At 42.3% G+C, this 24,428-nt stretch overlaps 1 protein-coding gene across 4 annotated transcripts in view; it reads right to left on the bottom strand.

Moving 5' to 3' along the window:
- Positions 1-20,596, bottom strand: part of SLCO4A1 (solute carrier organic anion transporter family member 4A1) — a 48,485-nt gene extending 27,889 nt beyond the window's left edge. For 2 of the 4 annotated variants that reach the window (XM_050918672.1, XM_050918670.1), the window contains exons 1-2: positions 20,419-20,596; positions 19,215-19,331 (exon numbers count right to left, since the gene is read on the bottom strand). The gene's annotated coding sequence lies outside the window, so the exon portion shown is untranslated. Of the gene's footprint in view, positions 1-4,961; positions 5,061-19,214; positions 19,332-20,418 lie in introns of all 4 variants that reach the window. The other 2 variants (XM_050918671.1, XM_050918673.1) reach the window with 2 other exon arrangements.
- Positions 20,597-24,428: the final 3,832 nt, after the last annotated feature.

Below are 24,428 nucleotides of genomic sequence, written 5' to 3'. Positions count from 1 at the left end.
ATAGACTCTGTTTAAAGGCTGACAGGTTAAGCCGCCCAAACCCAGGCTAAAGCCTGACTGTGACTATTGATTGCCCAGCCCTACTGTGGGCTCTTGGCTGTCCTGCGGACTCTGGTCCTGGCCAGACAGGACCGGACTGAGTGGGCTCCCTCCGAGTGGGAGAGCAAGGGACCATTACAGGGGGGCAGCACACTGATTGTCTTGAGCAGCCTATGGTTGCAATTTAAGGTAAAACAATAGTGGTTCCTATTTGGGCCCCTGGGAAGGGTGGCAATCCAATAATAGAGGGTTAGGGTTAGGTTTCCTCAGGCCTAGTGCCATCTCTATTAAAAAGAAATATGGTTTCCAGGCCAGTGGTGTATCTCATTGGGGCACCTCTGCAATGGCTCCGAATCACAGGACAGGATTCTACTCAGTGCAAATCTGAATTAATTCCAGTGGCTGCAGTGGAATTACTTTAAGGACTTGTCCACTTGGGGACACTTGGGAAAATTAATCTGAAATAACTAAAGGTGTGACTTTAAAGTGGATTAGTTAAACTGCATTAAATGTCTGTGTGGGTTCATTCAGAATTACAGTGGCCTTACTTCAGTTTAGTTTGAACAGAGGTTTCATGCAATTTTTCCAATCCACTTTAAAGCCATATATTTAGTTAACTCAGATTAATTTTCCTCAGTGTCCCTTGTGTAGACAAGCCCTACGTTTACAACTAGGGTAAGTGAAATCAGCATCTGGCCCAAGTTGCTTACTCTTGATACATAATGTACAGGAAAAGACCAGTGACACAGCAAAGGCAGAGGGATTGCAAGGTGACAGTCAGCACGCATCTGATCATTTCCACCATTTGTACTTGTTTTAATGTGTAAAGACAGTCACTCTTTAACCATCTCTGGGGAGAGGTGCAGAGGTGTGGCAGTGGAGGAAAGTCCTTTCCAAAGAAGTGAGTCTGAAGCGGAAGAGGGCATATCATTTGAATAGCTGTAAACCGCGGATCGCTGCAGTGGCCATAAAGCAACAGAGGAACAGCTTATCCTGATAATCAGTGCAGATGTGACCTCAGCAAAACCTTGCTCTATATTAAGAAACTTTTAACACTTGCTATGTGGAAACCATGAATTTCACATTGTAAAAGGTCCCATGTGCTCATTCTTGGATATTGTTTAATAACAGGTTGTAACTATCACGAGAACGTTCCACACTTGGATCAATTTTATTTCAGGCCCTGAGATCTATTTGCAATTATTCTGTGAAGTCCTCTCTATAGCTAATTAGACTGTACATGCCATTTTAAAGCCAGCCAGAGGGCACAGACAGCTGACTATAAACTGATTACTGATGAGGACTGCCTACTCTCAAAGAGATTCTTAGGCCAAGTACTCTTGGCGGCTCTAGTTTTCCCCCGTAACTAGTTGTGCAATACACTGGTTGAATGAGAATATGTGGAGACAGTGAGGAGCCCCACTGAACACTGGTCTTAAATAAATTAGAAAATAAGATCTTTGAATTGTTTAGTGCAGGATATTTTCAAAGCATCCATATTTCACATTCAATCCCTGCATATCGGGCTGTTGATGAACCCGTGATGTGCTGCCAACGCTTGCACAAGAAGCTCCTATAAAAATGTTTCCCTTTAGACTGCAATAAACCTCATGTACCAACAGTGCCATGGGCTTGCAGAGAGCAGGGGTGAAGGAGAAGAAGAAACTGTTTGCTCTTGTTTTCCCTTTAAAACAAAAACACTTTCTGATCATCTTAACTCAGGGGGAAAGCAGCAGCACTCGACAAACCAATTAGTACAAAACTGCATTTTGCTGGAAACACTTATAGAATATTTCTTTGTATCTATATCTATCTATCTATCTATCTATATATACTGAGTGCACCAGCTTGGTATAGATTCACCGCTCTGTGTGTCTGTGTGAGTGAGAATTTGACATCCAGAAAACCACTGGGACCAACTTGTGTGCAAAGTAGGAGTTTGTGGCTGCAGAGTACAGGTGCAAATACTGAGTGTGCAATTTTACACTGCCAAAACAAATGCTGACATCGGAAAATTCAGGCCAATGGTGCTATGAGAGGTATGGACCTTATGCCAATGTTATTAACTATTTCACTGCTGAGCATTTGGGGCTTCATCCTGCAAGTTGCTAGGCACTCCAGCCCCCAATCCTGTCTTCAGTAGTTCAACAACCCATACACTTAAATTTAAGTGCTTTTGGATCACAGCAGAAAGTGCCTAGCAATTTTCTGTACTGAGCAGTTTACCAGGAATGTCCAGCTACTGTGGGACTGTGCGTGGAGTGTGGATTTGTGACCAGCATAGAGAACAACCATTCTTTTTGTTTTCCCAGTTGAATTCCTTTCAACAGGCTCATAATCTAAGAATGTATTCACATTTCATGAGTCATTTTCACCGAGATAAAATTTGTATTCTTCATGAACTGCCAGTTCTAAATCCTCAGGGCTACTGCTAGCACGTGCTAACACTGAAACTAACCACACACTTTGAAATACAAGTGTAGTGCCTAATTTAAAAAAATGTATCATCATAAAACGATAATGTCATAAATATAAAGCTATCTGTGAATTTTTTTACCCAGTGGCCTTATTACTGCCATCACCCTTCATTTATTTTCACTTCTTTTAATACAGAACAGGCAGCAATAAATAAAAATGCATCAACGTTCTATCTACATTAAAGTATAACAAAGCTACTGCTTTGAGAGAATCTAGGCTATACGCTAGAAAATATATTCAGATGACCATCTATACTATGCACCAGTTTCTTTACTGAAGTTTACTTTAGCATGAAGCCATAAAAAAATCAGTCTCCCAGAGTGTATCATTTTTGCAAGCTCATCTTTCTGGTATTCTGATTACACTTGCTCCTAATAATCGAAAGATAATAAACTCTTAAACTATGGATGTGTGTCGTGGTATACAAACTCCCCACCCTGGGCAAGCAGGGGTTAAAGAACTGCTCTGGGCTTAGCCAGCCCTGCCTGCTACACCTGTAGGAAATGCTCCAAACGGGGAAGGAGTTAAAGGCGGAGGAACAGCTCAACTGGGGGCAGACCAGAGAAGAGAGCAGACCTGAGCCCTGTAGCTCCAGCAGTGGAGAGCTGAGGGCAAGACAGAATCTCTCCACATGACACTGCCCAGAGATCCCTCCTGGAGGAAAGGGAGCCCCTGCTGCTGAGACAGCTTGAAAGGGAAGCATTTCCCGCTGCCTCTCATAGGGACTCTGAGTTTTGTTCATTCCCCTCTATTTTGTTTCAATGACCTCAGCAGGGGAAAACCCTAGGACACAGCTGGCCCAGGAGGGTGGGTAGGCCATACCGCTGAAGGAGGAAGTTGCTGCCCAAGAGACGTAGAGAGCTACACAGAGCCGCCCGAAGCTGCCTTGTGGTGAGTGGACACCCTTCACTCCGCCTAAATGCAGATGGAAACTGTGGGACCATTGCAGGGGAGGAGAGGCCAGGCAGAAAGCGGCACGGGGAGGGCAGCTGTAAGCTGCCCAAGCTGTCAGATCACTCAGCCCTCAAAGAGCCTTGGGTTGGAGACTCATGGCTTGGGAGGGCCCCAGGCTTCCTTACCAACACCCCCGCTGCAAATCATGGGGGCCTACGCCCTGACAACTAGGCAATGCTGCCCTACTGTCCAATCCCTGAGAGAGGATTGTCACAGGATGTTTTATCTGATTTTTTTCCCCACACAGAGAAACTTCATTATTTAAACTGTCAGCACTATCTGCCTTTGTAGTCATATCCTGACTGACTCAATGTGCACCTACATGCCGCATGAAGGAAAACTGCACTGCTTGAATATAATTTCCAGCAAACCAATTTTTACATAGGGAAGTAATTTAAAAATAGGGCCATATTAAGTAGGAGCAATTCGCTTCCATAGGGGAGTGCACCTCCTTCAGAGGACAGAATACAGCCTTTAGAAAAGAGAGCTTGATTTAACGACATACAATTCCTAATTGTCACTGTTTATAGGCACCACACAAGTATCGCTTTTCACTGATCTCAATTTTTAACGACTCAGCTGATCATTTCCAGATTATTTTAAATACTTACAGATTACTTTGCATACTGATTACACTATCATTTACCCATCTTTCAGAAAGATTACAGCCAAACTATGCTTATAAACTTTCTTGCTTGTAAACCTTCTTTTCTTGTAAACTTTCTGTACAGCCAAGCCTGAACGGTCAATTTAGCAAAAGCAGCAAAGCCGCAAAAGTATTTGGCTTGCATTTGATTATGAGATTAATAAAAGATCTCCTCATGCCCCACCCCCAAAAATATTTGGCATTATATCAATAGTGAAAATGACAAAGGTTTTTATTGGATTAGCATTGAATATAGCACAATAAGTCACAGGACCAATTAAAAACACTCTGGAACTCAGTTGCAGACCTCAGTTAGAGGAATGGCATCTGACATAATCCTATTTGCTGAAGCATGCCCAAGAACAGCTAATCTTCCTTTTTACTCTGTGGCAGTTGGACTTTTATAGGGTCCTACTATAGCAAATTACATCCTTTCACAATTCGTAAGGAATATTTGCTTGAGTAACTGAATAAAAACCAAGCCCCTTCTTCAGGAGTGAGGAAGGCTCACTGATTCTGAACGCCCATCCATGACTCCCTGGTCCCATGGCTTTCCAGCAGCACCCATGACTCCAAATCATTTGCTTTCAGGCTAGATTGGGGAAAACACAGCCAGGTGGCTGAGAAGCTTGGTGGGTCAGACCAAGCCTCATAGCAACAGCAAAGCCTATCCCTGGGGGAATAATGGCCTGTGGATCAACCAACCTGCAAAACCACTTACTGCCCCCTGCAGGCCTGCCCTTGCCTGGCTATCAATTCACCTTCATGACAGCATGCTGAGAGCTGATCTCTACAGCAACCCTTCCACTATGGATTCTGCACACCCATAACCTCTCCCTCTCACCTGTTCTCCTGCATGTAGTAAAACTGTAGTTGTATTTGCTCCTGTGTGAGATAGAAATCTCCATTGCTGCAGGCTCCAAATAGGTTAGTCAACATATGTCTGAGTGGGAAATACGAAGCATAGAACAAACATTCATTGAGTATGTATAGCCCCAAAATATGGTTCATTAGAGTAATAGGAACTGTACTGGTTTCAGTACTTCTCATACGGCATATGAGTGATAGTCATTGTGTCCTGAACCAGTTGAAACGACTGACGACAGGATATGGTGCCCAACCTAAATCCTAAACCCAAACACCTCAGACTTTAGGAAAGTTCAGATCTAGACCCAAATTTTGCATCTCAGGCCCACTCATCACTCAAGAACAGGCTATATTCTTCTGGCCCCATCTGGTTAATGTATCATAGTAACATGTATTAAATTTTTCATGGATTATTTAGGTTATGAGGATTATCCATATTATTTCTGTCACAGATAATAAACTCCATATGGATAAAGTATAATCCACTCATTGGTTTATGAACGGCAAAGCCTCCCAAGCAGTGTCACAAATCCACATGATGCTTCTGGGAACTGGCTTTTGCACTGAGAGTGCTGATTTAGTAAAAGATGGGAAAAAAACAACATGTAGAATATACTGACTATATTGGGATCCTTCCCTGGTATGCGTGTCACACTGTAAATAATTTCACTACCCTAAAATGGCTAAGGGCTGAGATCTTTTACTTTGTAATCAGTCCAAGAAACAGTGAGTAAGAGCTGGCCTCAAGAAAATATATTCCATTTAATAATTGCAAGGTAATAGTACATTTCAGATAAACTCTCCCCTTTCCCCTCCAGTTTGATAACGGCTCACTGTGGTTCATTGGGGCTGTGCAAGTGTGATAAGGGCAAAATTTGGCCCTCTGTATGAATGTAATTTACTCCATTCCAAGGCCAGACGATCAGCCTGAGAGCTATCTATGGCACCACTTGAGGAGCAGGGACTACTCAATGCATGTAAGACTAGTAGGATCTGATCTTAAATGATCACTTCAGCAAGGCTCTATACTAAAATAAAATATTATTAATAAATAAAGCTTAGCACTTACAGAGTGCTTTGCACTTTTTCAATGCATTTTGCAATCATTAACACATTTATGTAATAATACTATTTTCTCACATAATGTATTTTGATGAGTTTCAATTAGCTACTTGATAACACATTGAAGATGAATCAACCCAGATTTTCAGAGTGTATTTATTTATTTCACTTTATCCATGCAACTATAAAAGTGCTTGTGCACGGATCTAGGTGTCTTAGACTCTAACAACACACAGCTTCAAGTCAAGGAAGAGATTTAACAGCATAACTTTCATTCTGACAGAGAAAACATTACTCAAACATAAAGTTTGGCCTTCTGTAATATAATACCCAAGCCTCTCCCATTAATACCATTCCTTTTTTAATGCCTTTCTCCCCAAAAGTTTGAGCAAATATATGGAAAAATGGGTGCTCAGTTGTTGTGCTCACCATCCTGTACAGTAATGGTGCTCAAATGTGGCCAGTTGGATGTTAAGTGAGTGCACATTTACTGTGATGCAAGATAATTGCCCATGAAAAATTAGGCACCCCAGTGCACATGGACTTTTATGCACATGCATTTCTGAGAAAGAGTTAAGTATTATTGTTTTCAAGCAGTTACGTTCTTTAATCATATCTAAAGTTCCCTGGTCAGAATAAAATTGCAGCATAAACCTTTCAAAATCAGTTTTTCCAAACGGTTGTCACAGTGTAACTGTGAATACTGCCTTTTTTAAGGGGAGGGGGAAGTATATTAATCACAATGTGGAACATACTGTGGCTGACATTTTAATGCCAACCACTATATCTCTCACTTCTGTACCCTCTCTATATATTCATTAACCAAAGTAGAAACCTGACTCCAAAAACTATATGCCAACAATTTAAAAAAAACCCACTGATGAGCAGAAAATAGATAAATCTCTCTCTCTTGCTCTGAAAGTACGCATCTATTCAGTAGACACATCAAACCTCAAAAGAGTAGTAAAAAGGACTCTAGTATTGTTTTCCACACTTTACATTTTTGAAAAACTTCATCATTAGTGAAACGAAATATCATTACCAGGCATAATCTTTGCAGATCATCTACAAACGTCAGTTTAATCCAGGTAGCTATCTTAGCAACAACTGATAAAGAACTGCAGTCTTCTTCAAATTCTTTGTGAATAGGACTTTTTTGTACAAGTAACAATTTATTAGCCATCTCCTGTAGGGCCCAATCCTGGAGTAAGCTTGGGCCCCTGAATGCTGTGGTTTGACAAGCCTGGCTCATTAAATTGCATTAGTGGCTTAGGCAAAAGTTATTACTGTTTTGTCCATAGAGTGGGCATATTAGATCCATGCATAGGGACTCACCTGATGGAAGCAGAATATTGGGATAAAGTCTATTTATTTTTTATTTTTGCTGGATACTTAATGTTATGTGTCTTTAACAAGATTCAGATAAAAGCAAACTTACAAACTGTCATTCCCACTAGGTTACATATTTTCAAATCTTTAACCTCTATTGCTTTCCTCCAGGGCAGCAAAGTTTCACACTGATAAGAAATGATTAAATTCCAGTGTCTATCTTGGAATCCACTTTCCCTTTTAAAAAAGAAAGATAACAATACTGGAGAGAAAAGGTCAGAAATACGTTCACTGTGAAAGCATTCAGCAAATTTGTTCCCTTTATTAATTGTTCAAAAATACATGGCCAGACTTTTCTAGTACTTCCACTAGTTTTATACTATCTTGCTACTGTTACATTGACTTCAGTGGAGTGACTCATTTATGCTGGTGTCACTGAATCATGCCCAGTGGGTTCTACCAATTACAATTATTGCTAGCTCAGAAGAAAGCTAATTGTGAGATGGTCCAAGATTTTTTTTTATATAAATCTCTTTTAAATGTGGGACCTAATCAAATGTTAAATTACAGGCTGGGGTCGGTGACTTTAAATCCACTGATATAAAATTAATTAAGCCATGCATCAAAAGAGAAGGCTGGAGATGGCAGGGATCCAAGTCCTTCTTGAATCCAAGGTTATCCAGGAACAGCTCATTACTGATCTTTAGAAACACTGGTATTTTCAGTATGTGTAAAGTGGACACAAATTAGAACTATAAGCGGAAATGGACACTGCGTCAAGGTCTGCCAATATTTTTCTATAGCTGACAGCAGAATCATGCTCTTCTTCCTTTACATTAATTTCCCCCTTCTATTGTTATTATTTGATACTGTGGTCCTCAGTACATGCAGCAAAGCCAGGATTTAGGTACTTTGGGACCTCCACAGTTTCCTCCAAGTTTTGGCTGCTGGCTGTCTGGGAAATGTGGTCAGCATTCAACCCTTCATCATATTCTGGCACTCCCACTACTTGTGCTGTCACCAGGGGCACAAGCTCCCTCCCAGCATTGTCTAGAATGTGCACCTTTCGGAAGATGGGGGAGACAATCTTAGCAAGCAAGGAGGCCCTAGTTTTGAAACGCTTACGTGGGCAAAACACCCATTGTCTTTAATTGATGATAATACATAGCATGCTGATAGTGGTTTTTCAACATGCTTTAGAAAGGTGGGGAAGTGTTATTACCTCATTTTACAGAGAAGGAAACCAAGGCATGGAGAGGTTCATTGTCCTGCTCAAAGTTACACAGCAAGACAATGGCTGAGCCAGGGATGGAACTCAATCTCCATTCCTGTAACAGACTGCGTGTGGCTGGACTTCTGTGCCCATGTGAAACGTCAGTGGAGGTCTGCTCACATCCAGTCCATTGCAAGATTAGGGACCAAGTCTCTTGGCTCTCAAGCTGGAGTTCACTGCCTCTGCATGATCGGCCTTGCAGGAGCAACAATCATGTATAATTATACACATAGATCTATTAGTAGCTATGGAACTGCTAACCACAGTGTGAGAAATTTACCCCTGTGCATAAAAACCCTATGTTAAGTCATATTTAATTGTTCTAAGTAGGCTGAATTTCATCCAATATCAACAGAAAGCCACAGCAGATGATTACAGCATTTTAAGTACTAGATTACGTAGAGCCAAGATTCCAAGATGGCTGGAAGTTAAAGTCAGCAAAGTTCAACCAAGAAATAAGATCGACATTTTTAGCAGAAAGGACAATTAACCTTTGGAACAGACTACCAAGGGCTGTGATGAACTCTCTATCGCTTAGAGTTTTTAAATCAAGACTAGATGACTTTCTAAAAGAAATACTCTAGTTCAACCACAAGTTGTTGGGCTAGACTTCGGAATCACTGCATGAAAGCCTACAGCCTGAGTTATGTAGATCAGATGATCGGATTGCAGGGTTCTTTGGGTCTATCTCGCTTTCAAACAGCGCCGGAAGGGTGTGATCTTTACATGCCATAAAGGCTGCAGTGGAACAAGGTACACAAGGAGTGGCTGTCCAGCTGAAATAGTCATGCTTTGCTTAAATCAGTTGCTTAAAATTATTTTAACATTGTTTTTACTGTAAGTACACTGCTTTCCAAACAATGTGCAGAAAAGAAAAGAAACAGTTTCTTCTTGCATCACTCTCTTCCTGACTCTCCCCAAAAGCAAACTAAATATAAGTTTTATGATTCTTCCTCTTACATGAAATACTATGTCAGCTTTTGGCTAATTTGAATACTGCGGTCTTGCTGCACACCACCACATTAGCCAGAATTCTGCATCCTGAAAACTCCCCTACATATTGCATAATTGTACTATTATACAGGCTTCTGAGAGGACTCGAACTTCCCATCTCCAAATGCAAATATCAAATCCCCAGGTTGCATCCACAGCTGCAGCAGTTGCACAAGGACACTTGGAACTCCATCCTGCTGAGTTAGGGATGAAAGTTGTGACAGAGTAGCACTGAATCAGCAACAGGGGCTACTGAGCATGACATTTGGGTGGTCACAATACCAGAGGGTGAAGTAGAGTAAAGAGAGGAATGGGATGACAAGAACAGTGTGGCCAATAGATATCATGAGACACTGAGCAGCGGGTCAGGAACAATATGGTTTTCATAGAAGCCCTGGGCGCTTTTCGGTCAGTGGCTGGCCTCAGGACTGCCTCAGCTGTAGGCTCCTACAGTGGCTCTGGACTGGAAGCAGGAGACATTGAAAATTCCAAGTGTGCTCTCTATGCATTCATTGGGTTGCACACAGGCACTGTGACTTGGCCGCACGCTGTCTTCATCTCCCTGTATGCCCGTTTCTCCCTCTGCTTGCTGCCCTTTCTTAACGGATGGTTGTCTGAGACTAAATTAATAAAAATCAGACCATCGGTTTTGTAGCAGAACTCCCCTTTGATTTCAAACAAGAGAGCAGACAGCACATTATGACCCTGTGTTATTTAACCTTTCCAAGAAATTAAAATTCACATAAACCAGTGACCCTATACAAATACAGATCCATGATTTAAACGAACAAACACAAACAAACAAACAAATAACTTTATTCCAAGGGCTAGAACACTGGCTTAAAAGATATAAACCCAGATGGCTTGTAAATCTCCCTGCTTCTCAGAGGGCATTTTCAAGTCACGGAGCCATTGATCAGCTCTGTGATTCGTTCCCATGGCCAGCCAGCAAATTGCTGCCAAATGGTATTTCTTCCTGAGATAGAGGAAGAAACGAGTGTATAATGTTCTCATTGTCAAAGCAAAACATCTGCTGGAATTCGGAGTGGTTTGTTGTCCGTGTGTGGCAGTGAGAAAGCCTACGTTCATAGTCTCCACTCTCTCTCACACATGAGAAATTATAGTATTACACAGCAGCTGTTGGAGGATACGTTTACTTGGAAATCTGAAATCTGCCTTTAAAGGATTCTTGCCTTCCATGAAACAATCGTGTGATTTTCATTCATAATTTGAGAACATTTTATTGTAGTCCACAAAGGGCCGTGTATCTTGCCAGTCCCATTAGCCTTTAGAATGTTAAAGGATATGAATACAATTGAAGAAATCCTGCCCTTCAATTATGAACATGGAAGAGTGTAACGGAGGGCAAAATTTGGTCTACTCGCCTTCTCCCTAACAAACTATGGGTCTGATTCTGCCACCCTTACTCACCTTGAGTAGGATTTATTCACATAAGAAGTCCAGTCAAGATCAATGCAACTTCTCACAGTAAGTAAATAAGACTCAAGGAAGAAAGAATCTGGCCCCCTATGTGATGGAGTGTGAGAAAAACTTGCACTTAAAAAACTGCATTGATTAAAAAAAAATTAAGGTGGAGACATTCAAAGCTGCCTAGTGAACACGGGTGCCTAATTCACATTCATTGTAATTTAGATTTTTTAGGTAGCTTTGAAAATCTTCTCCTAAAATACTTCTTTCAATGTTTTCCCTCAGGTTTTAGGGAAAAAAAGCCCAACCAAATGGGTCACACTCTGCTCTTGGTTACCCTAATGTCAGAGGAGTTATTCTGGATCAGCACTGGTGTAACTTGAATCAGAATCTGGCTTCAAGGAGCCAGATCCTTAGTCCAGAGTAAATCTACTTCAGCAGCACAAAGAGGACTTAAAACTGCCTTCAGGAAGCTGCTAGGGATTCCCTCGTTATAGGGGAATCCCCTGGTAGCATAAAGGGCCATGCCATCCACTCCACCCTCATTCATCTAGGGCAGGGGTAGATAACCTATGGCACGCATGCCAAAGGCAGCACACGAGTTGATTTTCAGTGGCACTCACACTGCCTGGGTCCTGGCTACCGGTCCGGGGCTCTGCATTTTAATTTCATTTTAAATGAAGCTTCTTAAACATTTTAAAAACCTTCTTTACTTTACAGAGAACAATAGTTTAGTTATATATTATAGACTTATAGAAAGAGACCTTCTAAAAACGTTAAAATATATAACTGGCATGCGAAACCTTAAATTAGAGTGAATAAATGAAGAATCGGTGCACCACTTCTGAAAGGTTGCCAACCCCTGATCTAGGGGATGTATTGCAGTGCTAGGCATGGAAAGAATGTGCTATGCATTAGCAGTTCTGGGCCAGCAGAATGGACATTCCAGCTGATATGAGTTACAGCAACCCTGCACCTGCTCTAACTAGCACCAGGAATCAGGGTTGAGTCCATGGTCTCTATGTGGCCCCCTAAATGGAAGAAATTTTAAAACAACAGTTTAGAATATCTTAATGTTTTAAATTTGGACTTGAGGTGGTTTTCTGGGAAGGGTATATGTAGGAACAGAAAAGGGAAGCTCTTTTGGGAACCCTTATATTTCTTTATCAGGTGCTATGCTCATTTATCAGACCTCTATAGTTTCTATTTATTCTTCTATATCCTTGACAACTAGCAAAATAAAAGACCTATCTCATTGCCAGAGTGTGTCCCGAGAGATGTATTTCACAAAGGTGAAATTGTATCTTTGGAAATATAGAAAAATACTTTTGCTAGGAATTTCTTCAGACAGACCATAACAAATCCTTATGTATCTCCTTTGAAAAAACAATATATGGTTTTCTCAACATGTACAATTACCTCCTACCTCCTCTAAAATCAATTTAAAAAACCCGTTAAGTGTTACACGTTTCCATTTCTTCTTAGACCTGTTATCATTCAGAAGAAACTGTATTCAGTTCCCTCAGTTTGCCATTCTGCAAGTTTGCATGGTAAAAAGTTGTTCATGTCACATATAAAATATATATTATATTTCAAAATTAGGGGCCAAGCCATCCCTGGGATAGTTCTATGTAAATCAGTGGAATTACACAAAGGATGGAATTGACCTAACGTGTTTAATTACAATGGGAATTTCAAAGACTAATCTGGATGCTTGCCATTTTACTGAAAAGTAAAACACAATCAAATTAGAATAAAAAGGATGTTTTGCACGTATATTGTGCTCCAGCTATTGATCACAATAGTTTTCATTCATTAAACCCCTAAGAGACAGCTAAATATAATGACATTACTTTTTGACACCGGCAACATGGAAATCTTGTGAAAAAGGTTAGCTAGGCTCTGTCCAAACAGAGGTTTAACATCAGAAAAACTTTTCTGTGTAAATATTAAACATTTTGCTTAAACAGTCCACCTACTTACCTCTCTGTCTTATGTATTCCCAATGCAATGGCCACTGAAGCAACTAAGGGCATAGGGCAAACCCCATTGAAGTCGATTACAGACCTTCCATTGACTTCAGCGCTCTTTGAATCAGTTCTTATGTCAAATCAGTACATTTCCTATCGTGATCTCCAAAGTAGGATGGACATGTTTGGTTGGGAGTCGTAATGGGATAGAGTCTATGACTCCTAAGAGGTCATTGTTTCATATGGTGATGAATATGGTAATGACTGAATATCATGGCCAGCTAGTAGCTCTTCAGTGGCCTGCATGACAGAGTTGGGGATGTGGGGTTGCTCCATCTAATTTATAATGGACAGATGTCCATATCTAGAAACCATCATAACAATGGGTCTGATCCAATATCCTTCCGTGAATACTAATGAGCATTGGATTAGGCCCAGTATGGTAGTTGAGGTACATTGGCAGGACAGTGTTTGGAGCTTTGAATTGTCATTGCTTTTGCACATCTCATGCTGAAGATAAAGGACTTAAGACCCAGATCCTCACAGACATTTATGTGCCTAATTCCCTTTGAAATCAGTGGAAGTTAGGAGCCTAAATATCTTTGAGGATCTGGGTCTAAGATTCTGATGCTGTCACTCCAGCATCTTTCACGGGCTCTAAATTCACTAAGGCCAGAATGGAGCTATGACATTTTATGTCACCTGAGCATTTGGCTCTAAATTGCCTTAATAACAACAAGAACAACAACAAACAGGAAAGAGAAAGCGTTTCAAAGATATTAAAGGAGCACATGACAGGCCTGGTCCTATTACCACTGAAACAAAAATCAAAACTCCAACTGACTTCAAAGGCTGTCACCCTGAAATGCCTGCTAGGTGGGAATTTGTAACTAGCACAGAGCGTGGTTTTTCAGACCCATCTTAAAGTAACAGCACTGGAAGGACATGATCTTACATACCGTAAAGGCTGCAGAGGCATCAGGCTATCAAGAGGGAGACAGCATTAAAAGGGGAACTTTTCCTTTGATATCATACTCTATTTGGCTGACCACCAAGCCTGCAACAAACTAAATACAAGCAATGTGATTCTTCGGATTAGAACAAATACAGCATCAGCTCTTTGCTAAATATTTGCATAGCAGGATCTTACTATGCATTACTATATTATTATATTAACCAGAATTTTGCATGATGGAAAAACTCTCTCATTGCATAATAATCTTACTCCACACCTCACTGACAGGAAGATGGCGTAGTGGTTAAGGAACAAACTGGAAAAGTCAATATTCTATTAATGCTACCCCAGTGTGGTCTGTTCATGCTACTGAAACAGAATTCAAATACAATGCCCAAATACTCAGTTTGTATTCCTAGAGTAACTGTGCCTGCATAATAGGGACTCAATCCCGCAGGGGTCTGGAGGAGGTCTTGTGAGAGAGTGAGAGGTTGCTGATCACTGGGCTCTGTTACTCAAAATCAACGTGGATAAAAATCAATGATTTAAAAACAAATCAAAAAATTGTATTTTTTTTATTTAAATGGGATTTTTTTTATAAAATGCTTTTTGAAGAAAAAACATAGCTAAAGATACATAATAGCTCAAAGATATCTCATCATGGAATAGAGATTATAAATTCTAATTCTATAGTATGAGACAATATATTCATGTCATGTTTAGGGTAAGAAAAGTTTTGTAAATGAGTTCCAATAGTTCATGGATTAGGGACTCAATCTTACGGGGTTCCAGGGGCGTCTGTATAGATTATTTAGGTTAATATTTCTATCTATGCGATGAGACTCAGTGCCAAGTCTAGAAGATACCATCAGAGATGCTTAGTTTTGCAGTTCTCAAACTGTGGATTTGTGTCTCCAGAGATAACATGCTTGTTAACAGCAAAAATGTTTTAAAATAAATAAATAAATGATATATAAAGGTGAGAAATAACAGACCTCAACCCTATTGGCCCTCTTCAAATGTGTGTACACAGAGTCAATCCTTTACCTCTCTCTAAAAGTGCAAAGTTTCAAAAAGTTCAATGAACAGAAGATTGTTGGGGACGAAATTCTCTCACGAGAAGGGAAAACCTATAATGGCAGCAGGCCCTAAAAGAGACCTAGTTTGGGTCTCATCTATCTCCTCTATCTCTGAGTTGTGAAGAATATGTATTAAGGTTATAACAACCAACAAGAATGCACTTTTATGTAGAAATCCATGATTAAATCGAGTCTTCTTGACTAGCGATTTAAATCAAATCCACCCTGCTCATAATAAAAGTGAAGTAAACAAAGCAGAGTGATCACTGCCACATGTTGGCTTGACAAGAAGAGTATTATCATCCGAGATCATTCTAAAGCGCTATGCCATCCACTCCACCCTCATTCATCTAGGGGATGTGTTGGGGAGGATTAGGCATGGGAAGAGTGTCCTGTGTTCTAGCAATCATTCTGATTGATTTATGGTGCTGCAGTAGTGCCTAGTGGCCCCAACCACAGGCCAGGGTCTCATCATGCTAGGTGATGTACACACACATAATAAAAAGACAGAGCTTGCCTTGGTGTGTTTGCAATCTAAGATCATACAGCACTGAGTAGTTGGATGCTAATTTCTTTGCACCCTGGGGTGCTTTTCCATCAGTGACTGACTCCCCACACTGTCTCTGCTAAATGTCCTTGCTAAATACAGTTCTGAAGTAGTAGCAACTACTCCTGGTTGGCAGTAGAAGAGATTGAAAATCCTAGCTGCTATGCATGTAAACTGAACTCATGAGATTGCACTCACCCTCTTTGCCACGGTCACCCTATGAGCCAGATTCTCTTCTGCTGTAAATCACTGTAGCTCTAGTGACATCAAAGAAGCTTCTTTATGTCACATCAGCTGAAGATCCAGCCTTTCATCTAAACCTTCCCTCCCCAGCATGCTCACTCCCCTGTCCCCAATCACCAGCTCTCATTTCAGAGCACACACAGGTGTCAACTTGGGTTGCTGAGCTCATTGTCCTACACTACATGGAAGCCTCTCTGCAATTCAGAGGGCTGAGCCCTGAGTATACGTATACATTCATTGCATGCATCCAAGCACCATGTCTTGTCAAAACCCCAGACACAGTCTTCCATTCCCATTATTGCTGATTACCAAGATATATGCAGTATATATACAGGGCTCACTTGTATCCTTTTCTACTCAAGTGATTCTGCACAGTAAAGGGTTTGTTTTTTTTTAACATAAATTCATGTCCAACATTGCAATGTATACACCAGGAAACAAGGTATGAAAAAAGCTGAGGATCATGTTGGGATATCCCCATGCCTGGGTGAAAATGAACAATCTGTGCAAAGGAGATAATGGCAGTGCTGACCTACCTTACCGGAAGTAGTGTGGAGCTCACTTTGCTAATGCTAAATGCCATTGAGATCTCAGGAATGCAAAACATGATATGAACATAATTATGATTAATAATATCCCAACAAGTAGACTAGCCTTGCAAAGTATAGCTGGACACATGGTTTGGCAGCTACGGCACAGTGATCACTGCTTATCACACTGAAATAGCATTTCCCCCACCTGTTGTCTCTCATCTTATACTTAGATTGGAAGTTCTTTGGAACAGGGAGCATCTTTTGTTCTGGTGTTTGTACTGCCCCTAGCACAATGACATACTGAGTCCTGAATGGACCCCTAAGCAAAAAGACAACAATACACCTCGTAATTGATGTGAGTCAAAAATATCAAATGACAACATTTTAGTGAAAATAGGGCCTTATTTTGAAAATCCAGTGAGGTTTCTTTGGGGAAAATTATCAACATTTTTCTTTTTCTTGTGAAAAACATGCTTTTTAATTTTTTTTTCCATTTTTAAAATAAAAAATGTGATTGAAATGCATTTAATTTTGTTTTCAGTAAATTACAAAAAACTGAAACATTTCAAGAATGTTTTCAATAAAAATGGAGGAGGGGATTTCAATTTGCGAAACATTCTGAAAACATTGGAAAACAGATCAAATGAAAACAACCTCAAATTTTTTATTTTTTTTTCCCATGAGAAAAGATTTTTCTTGCATGACCAGCCCTAATAACAACAGATGTTGTCCCTTTCCATTGGGAAAATTACAAAGGCTGAGGCTGGGAACACTATGGGATTCAGCTCAGGGAGTTCGCAGTCAATTATATACTTGAAGAGAAGGGTATTGGGTGAAGTGAAATGGGCAGGAGTCGTGGCCTCCACTTCCAATGGATTCTGATGTTCTAAGACAGAAGAAGGCAGAACAGAGTGTAACGGTGTGTCTGCATAGAAGGCTGGCCCCAATTTTCCCTGGCAGGGTAGTTTTTTTGTGGCAATCGCAACTGGAGAGGTGCCAAGAAGGAATTAAAGCCAGTGAAATAGCATTAATTTTCAATCAGGTATCTACTTAGGTTTCTGTGGGATCAGCCAGGGATGTCACTGCATAGAGAAGCTGGTCCACTATTCCACTCCCTCCTTCCTCCATCTGCTTTAAAATCCCATCAAGCCACATTCTTGCATGCCTCTTCAGGAGTCTACACGCTCCCAAGAAGGGATGGTGCCGTGAAGTTTTCAATTTATGCCCACAAAGACAGCCACTGGATTGGCATCCCCTCTGCCCAGGGAAGAAAAGCAAATGATCCAATTCATGCTCATCATAAAAATGGTGCTGTGCTCTGATTGACGAAGCACAACAAGATAAAGATAAAGAAAGAATAAAATGCATTACTATTGTTATTTTATTATTAACTATACTTATTGTTTACTTAAAATTTGGAACATTTCAATGGTACCTGGTGATACCATTGCACTGATAAAAATACTGCTTAAAAAAAATCACAGAAAATATCATGGAAATTGAAAAATGTCAAGATTTTTGACAAATTCCTTTTGCCAGAATTCTTTTGGGGAAAAAAAGGCATTTTCAAGTTGAAAAATGTTATTCAAAAAAAGTCAACCAGCTATATGAAAACTATTTATTATTATTATTATTATTATCACAATAAGATAAAAAGCCTTCACTATTGCACTAGAGTATTTCTACTTTCTAAGATTTCATATCATTTGATTAACAGCAAGCTCAAAGCATGATGACGTTTCAGTACGACATGCATTGTGCCTGAGTTGCCTGCTACTGTATCAGCCCATGTATGAGGCAGTAAAATGTTCTGTGCTGCTCATAATAGTCTGAGTTGAAAGGTGACCTCTAGTGAGCCATTATCTCCCACATATTACTTGGCAATCCGCAATCATGCTAAAGGAAATAGAGAAAAGGGTGCGTAACATTTGAATGTGGTTTGAGTGACCTATCGTAGATCTGAAAGTTTCCAAGTGGGGCAGTGATCATTCATGTTCTGGATTTTTTGCTTATGCCACAGGATTAAATTTAGGGCCAGATGCTGCTCTCACTTACACCAGTGTTAATCTGGAACTGAACTAAGGTCTGCTCTGCACCTCAAGATTACATTGATCTAGCTACCTCGCTCAGGGCTGTGAAAAATCTCACTCCCTGTGCAACATGGTTAAGTTGACCTAGCCACACACTGTGGATGCACCTATGTTGATGGAAGAATTCTCCTATCAGCTACCACCTCTCGAAGAGGAAGATTGACTGCACCTCTGGAAAAACCCCTTCCGTCGAGGCAGGACACATCTACACTGCAGCACAACAGTGTTATAGCCGCAGTGCCATAGGTGTGCCACTGTGGTGTAGACATACCCTGGTTTACTCCAGTGTAACTGAAATCAGGATCTGCCCTTTTATGAGCAAGATTTTAATGTATCTGGATTAACTCCATTGGACTCCACACAATTACTCCTAATGTACACTGGTCTAAGCAAGAGCAGGGTCTGGCCCTCTATGGGAAGCATTTCAGTTTAATTTGATCATTAACTCAAGCGGGGGAGGGAGTGGGCACGAACTGCAGAGTAGTAGAGAGAGACTCATTTCCTGACAGAGGCGCAGGCAGGCGATAGCCTTGTGGCAGCAGCAGGTGCATGACCGAGAATAACCCGACAGAGTGCTGGAGCACAGGCAAGTCTCCCTCCCTTGCCTCAATTAAATAAGCCATTAGGCCCCTCCATCTCCAGCCCCTCCTCCTCTATCCTCTTGTCTCCTGGAAAAACTGCTCAGAAGCCCCAGCCCTCCCCAGGGCCTGGGCTGAGTGTACACTTACCACATGGACTGCGGCAGGAGGAACAATGCTGCACGCTACAGAAGCAGGCAGTTTTCAGAGCATGTGGCTGCCGTGCTGCGTCTCCCATGCACCTTCACCCAGCTTCGGTGAAGGTTTCTGAGGAGAGGTGAATAAGGTCACCCAGCTTAACATTAATTCAGATCTCCATCCCACATCTTTGCCCCCCAAGCAGAACACAAAACTGCCCCATCAGCATGCAGGCCAGTGGCAAAATGAAAAGAAGCAGAGCTTAAAAGACCAACACATGCCTATCGGCAGCCTCTTCCCTCCTGTTCTATTCCCCCAAAATATCCACAGTCAATGATGATAAATTATAACAAAATACTGCTGCTGGGTGGGGTGGTTCCCTGCTGTCTCTTTCATAACATGTCCTCTTCCTCCCTTGAGGTCTCAGCCCATTCCATATGCTTTGTGCTCCCTCTCAGACACATGCACAATTAAGCTATTTAGTGACCAAAACAAAAACCAATAAACACCAAACAAGCCAGGATTTCACCCAAATTGTGCGGCCTGATCATGCTGCTATAAAAACAGGGAGGGAGGTAACGTGACATCAAGTGCTCATTCACTTGGTCTTTTTACTACAACTTTGTCAGCCACCCCAGTTCCCTAGCCATGTTAATACATTATTTATATCTACATGATTTAAACGGGGTGCCTAGGCTGTGCCGATGTTGGCTGTCTGTCTGTACCCCCAGAGCTAAGTGCTAGGGCCCTACTATCCTGTGGAGTAACTGCTACGCATAACCCGACAATCAGAACACATAGCTCCCATTCATTCTGCACTGCTGCTCTTGGTCAGCCATTGAACACAGAATAAATATAAACTCATCCATGCTTAGTCCATACCTCTCCCCAGCCTGTATTTCTTGCCAGCCCTTAGCTGCCATCCTACTTCCCTAAGGCTGCCCACCTTGACCATTTACCCCCACCCTCCAGGGAAATGAAAATAATATTCAGCAGAACAGATGCTCAGAGCTCTGAGTTTTGCAATAAACCTCAGCACAAAAGGGACCTAAATGAAAACAGGAAAGTCTAATCTGGATCTCTATAATCATTATTCCATAGTCACTATATAGATAATTTATTACCTTACAATCTATTACACTGTCTCTCTGCATTATTCTATACACACAGTACTGGCTACCCCATTCTCCCCACCCAGCCAGCCATCCGCATGTACCTCCTCCTGGCCTCTGGCAGCTGCTGTCTCCTTCTGTGCATGAGTTTCTATTCCTCCCTCCCTCCTTGCCCATTCAGTACCATCTGGAGTCCCGGCTACTAGAAATGATTGATGAAGAGCCAAACCAATCCAGGCGGATTTAAGGTGGTGGCCTTATCGCAGCTGGACCAATAGAAGCGCATCCCCAGCTCAAGGTGTCTTTAAAACCGAAAGTAGCAGCCAGAGAGAGAGAGAGAGAAAGAGGAAGGGAGGGAGGGAAAGAAAAAACGAGCCAAGGTTCGCCTCGCCTCCAGGGGGGGGGCAGGGGCTAGGCTGGGGGTTTGTGACTGCCTGGGAGAGCCCTGCAGTGAGGTGGGTGAGCAGGGTGGGGTGGGGTTACCCTGGGGAGAGGAGCATGGGGAAGGGAAGGAGAAAAGGGAGAAGGAAGAGAGGATGGGAAAAGGGAAGAGAAAGTTAGTGGAGGGAGGGAGGGAGGGAAGGGGAGATAGGAGGAAAAAGAAGAGAGGAAAGGCAGATGGGGGGCAAGGGGAAGGGAAGGGGATGGACTAGTTCGAGGGGGGCGGTCAGTTTCATTTCCTGACCCCAGACACTGAAAAAGATTCTGTCTCTCTGTGTACGTGTGTGTCGGTCCATCCTTTTGGGCATTCCTCTTTGTGCATGTCCCTTTTGGGGTTTGTGTGTATCCCCCTGCATGTCCCCCTTTGTGCACAAGCATCCCTGTGTGTGCATGTCCTCTTTGTGTGTGTGTGTGTGCACATGCGCACATATATTCGTCTGTATCTTTTTGTGTGTGTTTGTGTCCCTCTGCATCTTTGGGTGTGTCCCTGTTTGCATGAGTGTGTCTGTGAGGCTGCATCTTTCCATTTGCCTACCTGTGTGTGTACACATGTCTGTGCATGTACACGTGTCTATATCTGTGGGTGTGTTTGTGTGCGTGCATGCCTGTTTGAGTTGATGTGCGTCTGTTTTGTATGAAGTGAATGAGGTAAAATGCATAATTTCCTGTCCTGGCCAAGGAAAAAAGAGCCCTGGGGCATCTGTATTTTTGAAGAGATTCTTCTTTTGGTTCTATTGAAGCCCAGGCTCTCCGGGAGAGGACAATGAGTCAATGCTATTTTCCAGGAAAGACCAAGGCAGGGACACGCTGCAGCTATTGTTCTCTGGCGTGTTTGGGTGACACACTCCAGCATACCCATTATGCACAGCTGGAGAGTTCAGAGCCACACCTCACAGTGCATGTTCCTTCTAAAATGTACAGGGCTGGCAAACAAAGGAAAGAAACAATTACTGGTGAAACTGGCAAGGCTGCAACCAGCAATGACAGATTTTTAGTCTTTACCACCTTATATTACAATGGAACTCAAATAAAAATAAATATTTTCTAGGTTTATGTTGTTTTCTTTTCATGCACAAGCAGATTATCACAACATTTATCTTTATGAATAAAATAGAGGGGAAAATAGACAGCACAATAGTTCCCGCAGAACTAAGAATTCCAGCTGAAATGCCACTTTACCATTAAAATGTCTGAGGAGGAGCTCTGTGTGGCTCGAAAGCTTGTCTCTCTCACCAACAGAAGTCAGTCAAATAAAAAATATTGCCCTACTCCCTGATCTCTGAATAATCATAGGAAGAAACAAGGTTAGCCAAAGGGAATGCATCAAATGCCCTGTAGGCAGAATGGGCCTAGTTTTCAAAATGTGCCCCCCACCAGTTATTTGTGTAAATAACTTGCATATGCAATTATTTTTCTGCATTTTCACTTGCATTCTTAGTGATGGATTTTTTACACATGGGGGTCCTGGGCTGAATTATTATGCTTGTGAGTCCCTTGACCCAGCGGGGATGTCTGTGCACACCATCACATTCAGGTTGTTCATGCTGTTGGCTGAAATAACCTATGCGAGGGGGTTGTACGCATGTGAGGCTGCTATCAACCAAATCATGAGCACACATCAGCGTTTCGGCAGCTTGCATGGACTCTCATTTTAAGGGACATTTTATTAGGCTCTGATAGAGGCCTCCCTATGGGATGGGGGAGCAGGCAGATACCAGACACAGTGTTGATATATAATACTCTAAATATTTTTATTGATTACAGTATAAACCCCACTCACTCCACATTCACACTCCTTTCACGCTACACCAGAATCTGAAGATCCGAAGGAAACCCCGATGGCCTGTCAAAATTCATTCTGATCACAAGGCGTGGGGAACCTCACGTTACACGCCTCTTCTTTTTCAGGACGCTGGGTCGATGTCTGATTCCAACTTCAGCTATAGCAAACAACCTTTTTCATAGACCAGTCCGTTGCATCATTAGTTCTTTGTCTGATTACTAAGCCTTTCATCCATAACTCCAGAAGAGCAGTTCTGGGCAGGCTGCCATAATCCAAAACATTCCATTTCCTCTTACAGACATGACCAAGTTTGTTTTGCACAGACAATTCTTGACCGCTCATAACCTTAAATCCTTGCTTCAGCTGCCAGCAGGCAACTCATGTCCTCATGTCAAGCATACAGCATGTATACCAGGCCCATGCAGCCTATAGCGTATTACAACATCTACATTACAACAATTTCATATTGTTTAAGAATTTGACCCTGTGTTTGCATTTTAAAAGCTAAATCATTCCATAATCGAATATGTGCCTGTTTAAAGTATAAGCATAACTTAAAGTCTGCCCATGATGTCCATACACCTGCAGGAATGGCAGAGAACAGCAGGTACGATGCAGCAATGTAGCCCTTCCCTTTGCAATTCGGTTGCAGTGATATTAAACAATGGCTTGTTGATGACCAGATTGCATAGGAAGCTGCTGCACATCTGCTCTCGGCTGTTCACTCTGCCCAACAGCAATTTGGAGATGCATGAGCCTCTATCAAGTTTTGCTCGCACTTAAGAAACCAAATCAGAAGCTCCTGCTTAAGCTTCTTAGGTGGAAGTTAGATGTAAGAGGCCTGTTATCTGTGACGTGCTGATGGCAGTAGCAAAGGGAAGAATTCATTCAGGGAACCTTCAAGGCTTTGGGCTTCACTTTTTGCCACTTTATATTAATATTATTTATAAATAGGTCCTGGAGGTCACAATGGAGATCGAGGCCCCACTGTGTCAGGTGCTGTACATACACATGATGAGAGACAGTGTCCGCCAAAGAGCTTATATTCTAAATAAACAAGCATAAAGGAAGGGGAAGCAAAGCTCAGAGAGATTAAATGACTAGCCCAAGGTCACACAGCAGAACAGAACTGAGGTTTCCTTGTCTGTTGACTCATCCAGAGCCGGCTCCAGGCACCAGAGAAGAAAGCACATGCCTGGGTCGGCATTGTAAGGGGCAGCATTCCGGCCGTCCTGCGGTGGTTTTTCTTTTTTTTTTTTTTTTTTTTTGCTTTGGCAGCCTGGACCGCAGCTCCGGAGCCCCCGGCCGGCTCCCCGCGCTCCGCCAGTCCCAGCCCAGCCGTGGCATGGACCCGGGCCCGGGAGGCAGGAAGTAGCAATCCCCACCGCTCACCGTGCTGCTGGGCTCCCCGAGACGTGCCACTCCCTGCTGCCTGCACCAGCCTCTGCTTCTCGCGCCACTCGGAGCCCAGCCCGGCCAAGCCACCTTTAAAGAAGCAGCTGAGCCAGCACCTCCTGCAGCCCCTGGGGGCTCCGCCTGCCTGGCTGGGAGAAACACTCCAAGGCCGGAGGGGAGCCCCTGTCACCCGGCTGCGAGTGGACTGCAGCGTCGCCCTTCACGCCCCTGCGAGCCGCCTTTGCCGCCCTCCACACGCTACCTGCAACTGCCTTTTTTTTTCTTCGGCAGTCCGACAGGCAGTAGCAAGTTTTTTTTGTTTGTTGTTGTTTTTTTAGCTTGGGGCATCAAAAAACCTAGAGCCAGGCTTGCACTCATCTACTAGTGATCACATTGCTTCTCTTTTAACTGGCCACCCAGACTGTGTTCAAGATTGCCTCCCCCTTGAGCCTCACCCATGACAGATAACCGTGCCCAGGTACCACTGGCCTTTTA

Source organism: Gopherus flavomarginatus, chromosome 11, assembly GCF_025201925.1.
Source record: "Gopherus flavomarginatus isolate rGopFla2 chromosome 11, rGopFla2.mat.asm, whole genome shotgun sequence".
NCBI lineage: Eukaryota > Metazoa > Chordata > Testudines > Testudinidae > Gopherus > Gopherus flavomarginatus.
The sequence above is the reverse complement of the archived record's forward strand: the minus strand, read 5'-3'. Positions and strand labels throughout refer to the sequence as shown.